The sequence below is a fragment of the Panicum virgatum genome, chromosome 9N (genome assembly GCF_016808335.1).
Source record: "Panicum virgatum strain AP13 chromosome 9N, P.virgatum_v5, whole genome shotgun sequence".
NCBI classification, from domain to species: domain Eukaryota; kingdom Viridiplantae; phylum Streptophyta; class Magnoliopsida; order Poales; family Poaceae; genus Panicum; species Panicum virgatum.
In genome coordinates this window covers 53,318,234-53,334,737 of record NC_053153.1, presented here as the reverse complement: position 1 = coordinate 53,334,737, position 16,504 = coordinate 53,318,234, and the positions used below count along the sequence as shown (strand labels likewise).

Below are 16,504 nucleotides of genomic sequence, written 5' to 3'. Positions count from 1 at the left end.
GGTTGCGGTTTCAAATGGAAAAGAAATCGGAAGAGTTCGAAATGGGGCTCGATGCCCAGAAAAGCTTCGCACAAATGCACGAAGATAGAAATATGAATGAAGAAATTGGGGGTCAAATGATGAAGTTGGATCCTGTAGTAGCGCAGGAGTCCAGAAAAGAAAGACGAGCATGGAAACCCTAATCCTCGTTCCAACAGGGAGGTGAAAGCAACAATTTCACCCGTATTTTCATACGAATGATCTTTACCCAAGGCTGGATGCCATTGGGTAAAAGATCTGGGAACCAAAAGACCATGTGAAACTAAAGTTTCAAGGTCAGATTGGGAACACTTACTTGTGTTCCAGCTTTCCTCACGGGTTGGCTCTGTAGCCGCACCCTACCCCTTGGTCGCCTTCTTGGGAGCCATCCGGAAATCAATGGATTGTTTCACGCGCATACAATGCCGGAAACCCTAGGGTGAGAATGGGGACCGAAAGGGAAGCAAGAACTCTAGATCTGGGGGCTTGAATGCAAAGACAGATCTAACGCAGTAAAAGCAAGTGGCGGTCGATGGGGAAAAAACCTAGTTACCGTTTCATTTTATAATGGCGCTGGCAGCATGGTAAAAACACTCGACAGGCCAACAGTCTGTTGCAAATCGCGGAAATAATGGGATTTTCTGAGACATTCCTTTTTCTAAGAGATTACATTCTGAAAAAAAAACACTCACATCCCTAGTCAACTACTCGATTCCTTTTTCCTAAACTGAGATTACATTTCAGAACAAGGAAAAGTACTCGACACAGTACAACTACTCAAGATTACAACTCGAGACTTTTTCCCATGTAACTTTACAGCAACTCGGGTCTGCTTGTACACTTCTTGGCTTCCTGGGAAACCTGCTGCAGCTAGATCGGCCCGAGGCCGTGACAAAGTACAAACTTATTATTCCCACTAAGGGAATAATGATACTTGTATTCTGGGAGAAAAGTTTCAAGAGTATGGAGGCAGATTACAGTAATCACCTCGCAAGTCCTCTTGTAGCATCTTCTGGAGAAACTTCTCCTTTTCCTAGAATACGATTGTGACAAGATTAAGGCCCCTTGCCAGAGATGCAGTTCTCGGGTGCTCACAACCTGGGAATCCCTAGGATGTGACACAACAAGACTCCACTCATCCTCTGAAATCCTGCCTCATTGGAATATGCAAGGACATGACGTCCAAAATGGATCCGATGAGAGCATTGGGGATGTAGGAGGAGGCAGCAGAGACTTCTCTTGTCACTCGCAAGTTCTCTTCTAGCATCTTTTCTTAGAAGGAACTACGCAAAATTCAGGAGGGCGAGAGCAAGAACACCAAGGATAAGCCATGGCCGCTACACTTTGATGCTTCTGGCAAAGATCTCTATCCCACCTTTTATAGCCAGAAGGGGGCTTACTAAAGGAGAACCCGTGACTCAACAGTGCATGTTTCACGGACGCATTCATGGCAGCATTCACCGATGCAGTCAAAGATGCAATAATGTAGATTCTCCAAACAATAATGTCTTTCGTTAGCACTCAATAAAGAGCCGTACATCCCGGGTTTTATTCCTGAAGTCATTTTGGGTGCAATCAGTGTGGCGTATCCAATTGTATCATTTTTCTGGGATTTTACCCGAAAAAGAGGTCTTTTCGGATACCGGATCTGATGAATCCTGAAAATAATTCGAAGGGTAAAATCTGATGCCACGTCTTGAATCCTTAATTCCAAATCTACGCTCGGGGGCTACTCGCAGTATAAGGAATTTTGATTTAAGGCTTGGGGGCTGCGGGATATGTGCATCAGAGATTTATTTTTCAATTTTTTTAGAAAATAAAGAAGGAAAAAGACAGAAGTGACCCTCAGCCTGATTCTGCGATTCAACCTAAGGCTCGGGGGTTACTCCATATGGAGCGCGAGTACTTCACGCACCATATATGATCAAGATTTCGAGGCTTGAGCACCTCATAGCCTCGGAGCAACCAGAAGTACTTGCAGGACTACTCGACGTATCAGAAGAAAGGCCCAGAAGTAACCAGAAGGACGTTCTGACTACTTGAAGTACTTGAAGACGCCCAGCCAAGTACTCGACGCTTGCAGGACTCGGCTACGAAGAGCACAGGGGCTTGTCAGACCCGGGGCAGCGGGACTACTTATAGGCATAGAATATTCTAGAGTAAGGGATATCTCATGTATGAACCTTATCTCTTTTATAACTACCCGAATAGGCGTAGAACTAGCTGCAGTACAAATGAAACTACCTGATTATGTTGTAGTAGGACTCCAACTGTACTCGGCTAGGACTTTCCATGTAACCCTGTCCCCCCGGATATATAAGGGCAGGCAGGGACCCCCTCCAAACAATCAACACCTAAGGCAATACAAACCACCACACAGGACGTAGGGTATTACGCAACTCGCTACCCTAACTTGTCTAAATCTTTGTGTTCCTTGCACCATTGAGTTCCAGAGCTACCGATCCCTATCTACAAACCTTACTGCTAAGGGTATCCCTGAGCAGGCTTGGCAGTAAACACTGACAACACAGGAGTACTTTCATTGCGTGCGGACCTCCTCAAGTCCTTCAAGTGTGACAAGAAAGCAATAGATCATGCTGCTACAATCCGGGTCCCTAGCTCTGTCTGCGAGATACTTGCTGCTGCCAAGAAACTCCCACTCAAGGAGTCGATGCCTTCCAAGAAACCAAGACAATCATCGGTTAAACCAACTGGTGATGTGGGCACCAAGACTATCCAGCTACAAGAGAGAGATGACTCCAAAACAGCCATCATTGTAGCAGGACTGGGCGACAAATAGGAACTGAGCTCGTCAACTTCCTTAGCGCCAACCGAGACATGTTCGCGTGGAAACCAGCGGATATGCCAGGAGTTCCCAAGGAGTTGATCGAGCATGCCTTGAAGGTCGACCCTAAAGCCACACCAAAAAAGCAATGGTTGCGGCGTTTCTCACCAGACAAGTGAGAGGCCATTAAGAAAGAACTGGCGAAACTACTCGCAGCAGGGTTTATCAAAGAAGTCTACCGTCCCGAATGGCTGGCTAACCCTGCTCATCCAGAAGAAGAACAACAACGAGTGGAGGATGTGCGTCGACTACACCGATCTAAACAAACACTGCCCAAAGGATCCTTTCGGGCTACCACGTATTGATCAAGTAATCGACTCGACAGCAGAATGTCTCCTGTTATCCTTCCTCGGCTACTACTCAGGATACCATCAGATCACTCTGAAAAAAGAAGACCAAATCAAGACAGCCTTCATCACACCTTATGCGGCATACGCCTACAAGACCATGTCCTTCGGGTTGAAGAACGCTGGCGCCACCTACCAGCGTGCGATACAGCTGTGCTTCGCTGATCAGCTACATCGCCATGTTGAAGCCTATGTTGACGACGTCGTTGTCAAAACCAAGACCCAGGATCAATTCATTACTGACCTGGAAGAGACCTTCAACAGCCTCCGAAAATTCCGCTGGAAGCTCAACCCAACCAAGTTCATCTTTGGCGTACCCTCTGGAAAACTACTCGGATTTATCGTCAGTAATCGAGGAATTGAGGCCAATCCAGAAAAGATCAATGCCATCATGGCCATGGATGCTCCAGCTACCATCAAGGACATCTAGAAGCTTACAAGCTGCATGGCAGCCTTGAATCGATTCTTGTCCAGGCTTGGCGAACGGGGTTTACCCTTCTTCAAGCTCCTAAAGCGATAAGATAAATTCGAGTGGACTACAGAAGCTGCGGTAGCACTCGAGAACCTCAAACATCATCTCCAGTCACCGCCGATCCTAACAGCTCCACTACCCGGCGAGGAATTACTCCTCTACATCGCTGCGACTACCCATGTAGTTAGTACGGCGATAATAGTCGAACGCCCGGAAGAAGTCCACGCCTACGGCATTCAGAGACTGGTCTACTTCATCAGCGAAGTACTCTCTGAATCAAAGGTTAGATATCCATCAATTCAAAAACTTCTGTATGGAATTCTAATCACCTCCAGGAAGCTCCGGCATTACTTTGACGAGTACAAGATCTCAGTCATAATTGACTTCCCATTGGGGGATATACTCCACAATCGGGATGCCACTGGTCGAATTTCAAAGTGGGCAGTTGAACTGGGAGCCTTGGAAATCAACTTCAAGCCAAAAACAGCAATCAAGTCACAGGCACTAGTAGACTTCTTAGCTGAATGGTGGGAAAATCAAATTCTAGCACCCCAGAACGCTCCAGAGCATTGGGTGATGTATTTCGATGGCTCACTTAAGCGCGATGGAGGCGGCGCAGGAGTTCTATTCATCTCCCCCAAGGGAGAGCAATTGAAGTATGTGTTCTAAATTCTGTTCAAGGTCTCCAACAACGAAGCTGAATACAATAGATCACATCTTGGCAGCCTACCATTTTTGTTAACTGTGACCATTTTACCCTTACTAAGAAAAGAATTGAATGGCTACAATCTATCTCTAGTTCCAGCAGTAATATGATGGCCCTTCAACCCTCATTTTAGCAACATTAAGACAAGATGTGAGAGAACATAAATTTCATGATGATGTAACACAACATTCCAGCACTTATTATATCACACAACTTTGTTGTCATTCCAGTAACACAATTACATCAAGAAACGGTTCTGGCAAGATCACAAGAGAAGTACCACATTCTGGCATAGTGTTGCATAGTGGCAAAATAGCTATACCACATAGAGTTGCACAAAAGGCCTCCACTTGCACGACCATGCTCAGGCACAAAATAGAGAATTGCAGCTAATAAATCTAGCTAATAATAAGCCTTCGATTAATTCCTCCAGGGGAGGTGGATGCCATCCTTCTTGTTGTAGGACCATGGCTAGTGGGAGAAAGAGAAGACATGCTTCAATTGTTGTCAGAATATTTCATCTAGCAAGCCTATATTTTTCTTATGTTCATCATTCTTCCAGAAGAATCTAGATCTGTAATAATCCAGTTTCTTCAGAACTCCTTTAGAAGTTCTAAAAATGAGCAGCATAAATATAGGTAAGCTAGTCAGGACTGAATTTATCAATACTAACCTACCTACCACCGAAATCTTCCTCTTGGCGGTCTTACCCGTAACTTTTCCAATTCTACCCACCCCTTTGTCTGGTTCACCAGCTCCTCTAGCTCATCTTGGTCAGTAGCTTTCAACAGCTCCTTTCATCATTTCTACAAAAAGAAGTTGGTTTTGAAAAGCTGGTCAGATGGATGCCAAGGGAATTTACCCTCAATATCTCGCTTATTCCTTGAAGTCCAGAGTGTCCACATTTGAAATGGCAATGGAAGTTCGGGTTGCTTGGCCCATCGGTGGGGCTCCGTACAGTGGCAGATCCAAGAATAAATCAAGGGGGGCTGAGTCTCTTCTTCCTCTCCCTTTCTTCTTCTTCCCCTTCTTCCTCATTCTTTCTCCTCAAAAATGGAGGGGCTCAAGGGGGGCTCCATTATTTGTGGGGGTCTAGAGGGGCTGGAGCCCCCCTTAAACCTACCGCTAGATCCGCCCCTTGCTCCATTGGGCCTCATCATATGCAGGTCTATAGGTCCATGCATTTTGCGTCGATTATCGACCTATCGTCAATAATGACCTGCCCAAGTGTGTCGAAGGACACAGCGGCGGCGCGATCTAAATATTCGCATATAGATCCTAGAACTTTTCAAGAAACCCCTTAATTGCTATTCAGATTTTTGCAATTAGATCCCTAGTTCCATGGTCTGCCCGCTGTGCCCTGCCCGCCGCAGTCGCCGTTGTCCCAGCCCTATTCTCAGCCGGAATCGCGAGGCCCTATCCTGCAAAGCAATTGCCCGCTTCTTCCTTCTCTTGCAGCCTGCATGATGTTCAGGTTCAAGCTTCCTTCTTTAGCTAGAACTAGAAGAAGGCTCCGGGGACAATGCCGACCTGAGCAGAGCCTCCACGAGTGCTTCCTCTGCATGGTGACTCGGCTCGCCAGAGCGCCGCCGCTTTCCAGCGGCTCCCCGCCTCCAAATTCTTTGCTCTCGGTGGCCGATGTCCACTTCCTCTTCTGTGGATTCTGGTGGGCTGCACTTCCTTGTACGCAACGAGTGGCTACGACACGTGAAACAAGCGGCTGATAAGCAAGGAAGCGCAGCGATTGCAACGCTAACCAATGCATGTCCGTAGTGGTGAATGGGATTAAGCAATGACAGATGACACCGAACAGAACTTCGCTGGTGTTTAACCATGGCCAAGTGGGAGTGCTGGGCCGGCGAGTCTGGATGATGCCCGTCCACGCCGCGACGGAACTCCGGGTGCTGGGCGCCAGTATGCGCGACTGCCCGGCGCCGCGCTTCAGAGCACAATAGGACGCCCGCGCCACCGAGCAGCTCCGGTGGTGGAAGCCGGCGTGGACAACGCCCCAGGCTGCGGTAGAGCAGGCGACCACGCGCGCCATTCTCGCGCGATCCTCCGCCGCCATCAGCCCATCAGGTCCTGACAACGATAACGACCAAGTCAGACTACGCTTCCGTCGAATTCGGGCCGCACATATCTGATCGAACGGTGTCCAGGTACCCAAGGGGTGGACAGTAAATGAAATACCGTCCACCCCCGACCCTGGAAGGCCCCTCCACGAGCGCCGCCTTCGCTTTGTGCGACCACTCGCCTCGCCGCTGCCGCGTTCCCGCTGCTCCCCGCCTCCGTATCCTTGCTCCCGGCGGCCGACATCCATGGTTCCGCGCCACGCCGCTACCTGTGACCCCGGCGAGGTTGTCTTCTTCTTCCAGGCATCAATTATCGCAGGCTCGCACAGCTAACAAGGCACACGCATTCGTTCAGTTAGTTCTTAGTGGGTGCAGCAACTGCGAGAGGCGAGGAAGGCATGGCACCCTTGTTTTATTGTTAGTACCAAATGGTTAGCTCTAGCGCCCAGACCTCGATCGAGCTCCGTTGGTCATGCTCGATGGCTCATGGCTCAAGGTAAGAGAAGATGGCGTTGGCATGATGGCATTCTCATCAGTCATCAGTCATCAGAAGCACGCCGCTGCTCGGTAGTCTGCTCTGATCCAGTGCAACGTACAATCATTTGCAGTTGAAAATTTCGTCCGCTGATGGTGCAGACGGCTGCTGTGGACTGCGAGGGGCGAGCAAGGCATGGCGCCGCGCGCTGCTCATTCAGAATCAGACTTGATTCTTCAACGGACGAGAGCCATGCCGAGTAGTCTTTGCCACAAGACGAGCACTCAAGATGAGAAGAAACAAATTTTATTCATATACTCACTCCGTCCCCAAAAACAAGTCATTCTGAATTCGAAATTTATCCTTCAAGGGCTGCTAATTTGTGCAACCACCAGGACCCCCGTAGTAAAACATACTATTTATAAATGGACTAGACTGATAACATTTCTTGTTGCCTGGATCGACTTTAAGAGCCCAGGCTGTCACTGCATACCCTCGCCCATCAGTATCAACAAATTGAATATCTTGAATACTTGCTGAATTCTTTCCAGGCCATTGCCCATTACCCATAGGTGGACTAGGATTCACACCGTAGCATTTGGTATGGCCACCCCCAAGTTATTATGTTGGCATGGTCCTCCATTTTGTTAAATAAACTTTTTGGCCAGAATCCAACAGGATGGAGATTGTTTATGTCTTGCCCAAAGTGCAGCCACCAGTCTCCGTCATCTCTATTCTGCAAGTATATGCAATAAGAGAAGGTCACATGTATGCATAATTTTTCTAAGTATATAGATAAAACAAAAAGAATAAAAGTGCATCTTTTTATATGTTATATCATAGTCAACTGCACTAACAAGAGATGCATAGCTTCATTAACATAAATAAAACACATTAAATAAAACAAGATTCACTATGATTGGACTATGGTCCATTTGAAATTTGAAATGCCACTTTGGGCAAGCTAGAGGCCCCTACATGCCCAAAAACCTTTCCATGTCAAGCTCGTATAACAAGGCTACTAAAAAAATATAACGACAAGTTTCACCGAATTAACAGAGAGGTCAAGCAATGAGATGGTCAAGGAACTTCTTACATGTCGATGAGGTAAAAGTAGAAAAGAAGGTATGCACTGATAATTGGTGGAAGCCATTGTCACCCACTCACCCTTTCACTGCGTGCCTGTGCAGTGGCACTTATTGACTAGTGATGTTGCACTAGCAGGGATCATAACTCTTAGAGGGTACGGAAGCTATAACGTAGCTTGGTTTCCTTTGGGGTTTAGGGAATGACACGTTATTCATTGTAAACGACTGCATAAACAGAAAAATTGAGGGACAATGTGTCAATTGAACAAAGGGGAAAAATACTTATTAGCAAAATAGAAAGAAAAACATTCTGGTAGCCAACCATAACAGCTTGGTTACAGCCCTGTCAACGTGTTAAAGAAAAAGACCTAGTAGTATATTTTTGTCCCAACTTTATCATGCCTAATATGAATGTACCTTAAATATCTTGAATGATATTTTAGCTTGGCCATTCACTAAATCAAGAGTGTCCCCTGGTGTAATTGGAGCATCATTTACAGGCACGAAGCCATCACAAGCCAAGTCAAAGCATCCAAGTTTACCGCCAAACCCATCAGCCTGCAATCCAGATAAAAAATTCATTCTAGAGCATGCAGGTTAAGGATATCAGAGTAAACAAGACAATGATTGATTTCATACCGTCCAACCAACAAAAAAGTGTGATTTGCTATCTCCATAGCGGGACGGACCAACCTACACAGAAGACAATATTTATGAACTTACATGTGAGTGTAAAGTAGCATTTGTCATGTTGACTTACCAACCATCCAGCTTCTATAACATTAATGTCGTCATTTGATATCCACATGACAGCAGCAATCCTGTCCCCACTCTTTCTATTTGGGAAACTATAAACATCCATAGTTGCCATGCCACCGGAATATCCATTTCTAGGCGGTGTATTTGCTGTATATGTTGCAAACTGCATGTGTGCAAATAATGAAAGGGAAAATTCAGAATCACACCGTAGCTCTACTTTGATTTTTAAATTTCACTGTGAACTATGAAACCATGTGTTTTTCACCCCTCCCACCACTAAACTTTACATGGCAATTTTTTTTAAAAAAAGAAAACAATTTGGCTGAGGGTGGTTCCTGCCTATGTCTAGATGGATAGATCCACAATTTGGCTGAAGGATTTGGGATTTTTTTTTTATCTTGCAATGGCCTAGGGATTTGTATATTATGTTAATTTGCTACACTGCTAGAAAACGGCTCATTCGTCTGTGGTAGTTAGTACCGAACGCACTTTGATCTGGTACTAAGGTGCCTATTAAGTACCATGCCAAAGCTATAGTGCCCCCTGGACCTTTTAGTACCGGCTGGAGCCAGCAGCCGGCACTAAAGTGTGCCACCAACGCCCGTACACAAACAGCTAGGTGGCAACTTAGTACCGGCTGAAGTTACCAGCCGGTACTAAATCGCTCCGATAATATTTAGTACCAGGTAGAGGCTCCACCTAGTATAAAAAGTAGCCTATTAATACCGGGCAGAGGCTGTAGCCGGCACTGAGGTGACCACCAAAAAAATCTGCTGGGCTTTATCTTCTCTTCATCCTCCACCATCTTCTACCTTATCCCTTTCCTTCTCCCATCTCTTATCTCCCTTCCTCCCTTCTCTTCTCGGCGAGCGGGCGGCGCAGGCGCTGGTGCAGCGCCCCCCAGGCGGCCGCGGCGTCGGAGGCACGGGAAGGCAGGGCGAGCTCTGCAACTGAAAAGCCTGCAGCTACTGCAACGAGGGGCAGCCGAGCCAGGCATGGGCAGGTCGTCGAAGCTCTGAAGTCAGGGTCTGAAACTGAACTGAACTCGTGTTCCTTCTTTTATTGGGTGAGATACTTGACATGTGGAGCTGAACAGGGTGGTGTCAGCAGGCATGGAGCATGGGGTAACAGATTCCAGATGGCGACGAGATGAGAAACACATCAATCCTTTGATTGAATGCTTCGTGCGAGCGCGGCGCCCCCAGCCAGTGGTGGAGGCTCTGGCGTGCTCTTCAATGTTTTTCTGTTTTCAGATAGTTGAATGTTGGATCTATCTCTGTTGAATCTCTCATGTTGTATTTCTGTTGAATCTCTCCTATAATTTTGGGTCTTTGTAATTTTGGTTTGAATGTTGTAAACTTGTAATCTAAGTGAAACTTTTATGGCTCCTCGCCTATTTCTTTCTTCTCTCAGTTTTGTTCCCACCGCTTCTTGCTTATCTTTCTTCTCTTATCTGAAAGAACAGAGGAGGAAGACGAAGCAGCAGGTGTGGAAAGAAAAATGAGAGTAAAGAGAAAGAGGTGAGGAACAGGAGAAGCAACCTAATTTTTTTTGGACGATTTTTTTAGTCCCGGCTGATGTTACCAGCCGGTACTAATGAACTAATTTAGTACCGGTTGTAGCGAACGGTACTATAATACTGGCAGGTTAGTACCAGCTGCACTGTACCGGGCGGGAAACCAGTACTGAGTGTTCCCCGCCCGGTACATATGTTGAAGGGTGAAGGGTGATGGTGAAGGTCATGGTGAAGGAAACCGGTGCTAGTGGAGTTCATGGTTGTGACATCCCAAAAATTTACCGAATTAAATCACGCGCTAAAATATTTCTTTTCAAAAAATTTATCGTTGAGTTCAAACCTTCCTAAACCCCTGATTCCCTTTTTCCCCGAAACCGTCCCATCAGATCTCTACCCCGACACCCGAAATCAATCGCTGTCTCATCTCTTTCTTTTTCCGCGCGTCGTGTACCGCCGACCGCTGCGTCACGCCCGACTGGCGCGCGTGCGCGACCGGCCGCGGTCGCCGCCGCGAGATCCGCCGGACGATCTCTCTTTTTCTCTCCCTCCCTCTTCCCTTTTCTTTCTTCTCCATTTTTCTTTTTCTCTTTCCATTTTTCTTTTCCCTCCCTCCTTCCCTCTCCTTCCTCTCTCCTCTCTGCATCGCGCCGCACGCTGCGGAGCGGCGCGCTCGCCGCGCCGCCCCGGCCACGCACGCGCGCACGACCGGCCCGGCTCCCCGACCTCGCCCTCCCGCGCGCAGCCGTAGCAGCTCGCCGCCGCCCACTCCCCGCGCGCGGCACGCTCCTGCTCCCACGCGCGCCCCCGTGTGCGCACGCGCGCGCGCACGCACGCGCTCGTCGCACCGCGGCGCACCGAGTCGCGCACGCCTCGACACCGGCTCGCCCGCGCGCGCGTCCGAGCCACGCCGCCCGCCCATGCGCACACGCGCGCCTGCTCTGCCCGCCCGCCGCCTTCCCCTCCACGAGCCCCACGCGTTGCTCGCATGCGCTCTGAGCTCGCCGCGCCACCCGGCATAGCGCTTCCGCCTCGCCGCGCGAGCCCCGCTGCTCGCGAGCAGTGCTCGGCGTCGCTTAGCCACGCCGGCCCCTCCTCCACATGCCCGCCGACGCCCGAGCTCCCGCATCGGCCAGTGAGCAGGGCCATGTGTGTGCCCCGTGTTCGCCGCCGGCCGTCCCCACGTGCTCCGCAGAGCCCGCTGCGCCACTCGCCTTGCATAGCACCGCCCCATCGCCTGCCCGAGCCGTCTTGTCGTCCTCGCTGGCCGCGCGCCGCTCCGCGACGCTCGCAAGCGGCCAAACACCATTAAAGGCGCCCGCGCCGCTCGCCGGCCGCCACCACCGCCTCTCCTGGCCTATTAGTAGCACCCCCGCGCAGCTCACCTACCCCACGAGCTCCACCGCCACCCCTAGCCCCTTCCCCGGCCTTGCAACGCCGCCGCCGCAAGCATCTCCGCCTGCCGCCGCCAGCCCTCGTGGTCCCGCCGCCTCGCTCCACCCCAGCTCGAGTTAGGTGGGGGGAATCAAACCACCTCCTCCTCCTCTCCCTTTCCCCCCTATTCCGGGCCGCCACCGAGCCCCGAGCCGCCGGAATCGGCCGGCGCAGAGGCTCCCCCTCCCCTCCTCTGTTTCCCGTGGAGGGAGGAGGAAGAGGGTGGCTTTTTGCCACAAAACCCCCTGGCCTTCCCTCTATTTCCTAAAAGAACCCTCCCCTTTGTGTCACTTTTGTTTAAAGGCCCTTCTACTTTTAGCTATTTAGGAAACTGACCCTCCACCATGTAAACTTAATATTAATTAGATCCCTACGCCTTTCTAGTATGCCCAAATATTTTCTAAAATATAACCAAGCCCTTGCCATCTCATAAATAATTACAAATTGGTCCCTGACTTCTTCTTTAACCCCTAAACCTCTCTGTAACCTATCATTTCATGCGCCAAACAATCTCCGATTGACCTGAAACTTTACCACGCCTTTCATGACATAATTTTGGCCATGCCATTAGAAAACCGCCCAAAAATATTACTCCTATCTCCATATCTTAATTGTTTCCGATTCGAGCTCAACGATAAAGCTTTTATTTCTTTTTCTTGATTGTGTGTTTGTTTGTATGCGTCGTAGATCACGGTGTGAACGAGGGAGAACCCGTCGACGAGCAGTACTGCGAGCAAGCGAATGAGGACCAGTTCTGCGACCCCGAGCCCGAAGGACAGTACTTCGATCAGGACCTCCCGGAAGGCTTTGAAGACGGCAAGTTCAATCCCGCCCCTTTGATGCATATTTTGTCCTCGTTTTTATAAACACAACCTATTGGCTTGTTTTATAAAATTGCATATGTTTTGCCTGCTAAAAACATGGTTGGATAGCCACCCCTTGATTTGTTATAACCATTCCTTGACCACCTAGATTAATGTCTTGAATGTGATTTGTTTGGACGTTAATCGCTACTAGAACGTTTAGGACCTTATACACGGTACAACTTGTTTTATAAAGAAAGTGCGTGAGTGTGTGTGGGAAGGGAAAACATGGAATTTTCGGAAGATAAGTTTAGACAGGATGGATGGCACTTCTGTGTGAATTGCCAAATGGTGTGCTCGTGCCTGTGTGGTTGAGCAAGGAAGGGAGATATCCATCTTGTCACAATTAAGGACCGAGTTGGTGTTTCATCTCACCTAACTCCACTTTTGTGCAAACCACTCGACCGTTGAATGGGCAACAGCTTAGCATAAACCCCCCTAGTTAGTCTAATAGCCATCAGGAGAGCTGAGAGCAACGGGTCATCAAGAAGAAGGGATTAGCTCTGTGTGACTTATGCCCTGGTTAAAACCTCTGTGATGGGTCAATGACCCCTTGGTGGATCCCGTGATGGCTAGTCAGGTCTAGCTAAGGTGGGTAATGGCTTTGTTGGGATCTGCACCGACACTAAGGTGATCGTGCTGTGGTACCCCGCTTGTGGGTAAAGTTGCACACCTCTGCAGAGTTAAGAATCTATTCGAATAACCGTGCCCACGGTACTGGGCGAGCTACGGTGTGGTCACATAACTAGTGTTTATTTTGGGATGGGTTGGCGTGAGTTGTTTTGGTAATGTGTCCGGCAGCAGCTTAAAATTTGGGTCCTGTGTGGGACAACATTATGCGTTATTCGGTACAAAGAAAACTTGCTTTGAAAATCCTTTCTTTCAAATGAACCCTTGCATAAAAATCAGCTTTCCGCAAATTAAATCTTAGCTTTATCCTTGATTTATCCTATGCATTATATTCTGTATATACCCCTCCGTGGGTGTGGTTGGACTTGCTGAGTACGTTTGTACTCATCCCATTCTTAATTTTTACAGAGGAAGATCCAGACTTCGTTCCCGAAGACGTCGAGTAGAGGTTTCGTCCTGCACCCAACCTTGCATATGGATTAGGGTCACCCGCAGGTGGTTCCGCATGGCGCAAGACTCTGGCGACCCTCTCTTCGTAGTTAATATCGTCGTGTGGGTGTTAGTTGTTATCCTCGCGATAGTGGCGCTTCACTGCCCAGTTCCGCGTAGAGGTGTACGGTGATGTACCATCTGATGTAATAAAAGTGTTATCAGCCTCCTGGGACTGATAATGTATCACTTTTAAGTCTTCTCTCATGAGAGGACACTTCATGTAGTATCAGAGTTGTAGGTTGGCCGTAGGACGTGACCCTTAGGATCGAAACCCTTTTCAGGCCTTTTCACATTAGGATTTTTCCCTACTTAATCCTTTTTCCACACAAACACTCACCACTGATTCTTGCCCTGTTCCATATGGCTGACAATGGATAGAGTGGCGGAATCTGCCATGCAGAGCCCGGCCTTCCTAAGTTATTGATACTCAGCCTGGATCGCGTCGGAGTGATGGACCCACCCAGAGTACGTCTACCGGGAGTATGAGTCCAGGGGCACTCTTCGGTGTGACATGATGATCTTCGTGGGAAAGAGCACCCGCTACCCTGACGTGGACCCTTGGTTCATCGCCACCACTGGCTTTCATTTCCCTGACACCTACTGAAAAGCCGCCCGTTAAGCCCTACGACGTCTGCGTGTGATCTACAAGCATCATCTTCAGCGGACTCCTCTGGGATTTTTCCCGCCTACTGAAGGAAGAGTACGCACATGGATTGCCCGGATGAGAGGACTTGGGAGAGAAGAAGAGGACTTAGAAGATACGGTCTCCCACCTGTCCATCTACCTCACTGGCCTGGATGAACTTTACCGCGAACGACCGGCACAAATGAAGCAACAAATCCGTCCTGCACCCAACCTTGCCTGTGGATTAGGGTCACTCGCAGGAGGTTCCGCATGGCGCAAGACTCTGACAACCCCCTCTTCGTAGTTAGTATCGTCGTGTGGGTGTTAGTTGTTATCCTCGCGATAGTGGCGCTTCACTGCCCACTTCCGCATAGAGGTGTACGGTGATGTACCATCTGATGTAATAAAAGTGTTATCAGCCTCCTGGGACTGATAATGTATCACTTTTAAGTCTTCTCTCATGAGGGGACGCTTCAATGGTGAAGGGTGATGGCACCGCCAGGCAATATTGATAGGGGAGCAAAGAGGGTTTGAGCCGCTCTACATACAAAGTTGTTCCTCCACATATACAAACAATGGCAATAGTTACTAATCCAAAAAATTTCATAATTATCAAATAAATAGTAAAAGCTACATATATCAAAATTTAAATTGCAAGGTATATATATAAGGAATTTAAAAACAATATATAATTCTCCTTAACCCTTGTATTTGTGTGTGTGTATATATTCTACCTTGGTCGTATCTGTACACAGTTCATAATTTAAGCTCCTCATATTTTATAAAATTTCATGTGTTGGGACCCTCCCATAGTTTTCCAAGAAAAAAATCCAAACTAATTTGAACTTAAGACAACTAAGCTAGTTACGCAGAAAAAGTAAAATAAAAGAGTTATATATAAATAAGTCATGATTCGTGCATTACTCGCATATACATGTTCCGATCTGTCGCTTGAAGCCCCATTTATCATTGGATCAATATTGGTGAACAAAGAGCTCCTATTCAAAGAAACTCCTGTATTGGGATGGACACCATAGCTTGACATTGTAGCTTCAGCATTGAGAAAAGACACATATACCAGTATCGCAAGGAACAAATCCCGTAGCATTTCGCAAGGACGATGGTTGTGTTTCTATTATTGAAGTAAAATATAGCACCTAAAGAAAATGGAGTCAGAGCAACTTATATATATAGGTTGCATAAAGATATCCTTAGCTAAAATAGATAATTGCTAGAGATATGCTTTGCTATTTATTTATGTTGTACATGGTATCTTTGGTTAGAATTTATTCAATAAAATTATTGCACACTTTAGATATACTAGGAGTTGAAGTGACAATCTATTTTTGCTGGAATACATAATTGCTAGAGATATATTTTGTTATATATTTATGTTCTAAAAGGATATCCTTAGTTGGAATATATAATATTAGAGATATGCTTTGCTGCTAGGGATATGCTTTGTTATATATTTATGTTCTACAACGGTATCTTTAGTTGGAATACATAATTGCTATAGATCTCCAATTTTTTTCTTTTCTTCCATCCTTTTCCTCTATCAACCTTCCACTGTCTCCATTGATGGACCAGCTCTAGGGGGCTGAAGCCCCCCTACCCCACCCTTATCTGCCTCCGGGCGCAATCCGACTAAAACTAGCCATTTGTGGCAAGGATTACACCAACGTTATGTCTATTAGGTGTGGTCCAGCTGTGTAATCAGGGAATCATGAACCCTTTTCCATTAGTTTAATTTGTCCTAAACTGCTAAAAGTACATACATTTAGGGATATTAGCAATTACGCACATATAAATAACTAAGGTGGTTCAACAGTTAAATGCATAAAACCGATAGATTTAGCAGTCTTGGTTGTGAGTACTTGCTCTAAGTGGCAGATTTCTATGATTGCAACTCCATGTCTTATGCCCTCTTCCATTCTCTTTTCGGTCCTCTTGTGTGGTCACCGATCGTCCCACATTCTATTTTCTTCATTAATGCACATAGTCATGAATCTTGCTAGCCTTAGAGGCACCAGCGAGAGCTTCTTCACACTGAAATCTTTTGCGACCATGATTTCAAGGATATGTGCGATTGTCATGATGTGCATCATCTTCTATATTTTCTATGGGCATCAAGGCCAAGTGTAGCCTCTAGTGCCACCTCCGCCG

General features: G+C 47.4%; 1 long non-coding RNA gene and 1 pseudogene across 1 annotated transcript; one reads left to right on the top strand and one right to left on the bottom strand.

The window, feature by feature from the left end:
* Window positions 1-7,310: 7,310 nt before the first annotated feature.
* On the bottom strand, window positions 7,311-15,446 carry LOC120687593 (annotated as a pseudogene).
* LOC120687594 lies at window positions 9,521-10,338 on the top strand. Its single transcript, XR_005680787.1, has 2 exons — window positions 9,521-9,808; window positions 9,879-10,338. It is a non-coding gene; the product is annotated as an uncharacterized LOC120687594 (long non-coding RNA).
* Window positions 15,447-16,504: the final 1,058 nt, after the last annotated feature.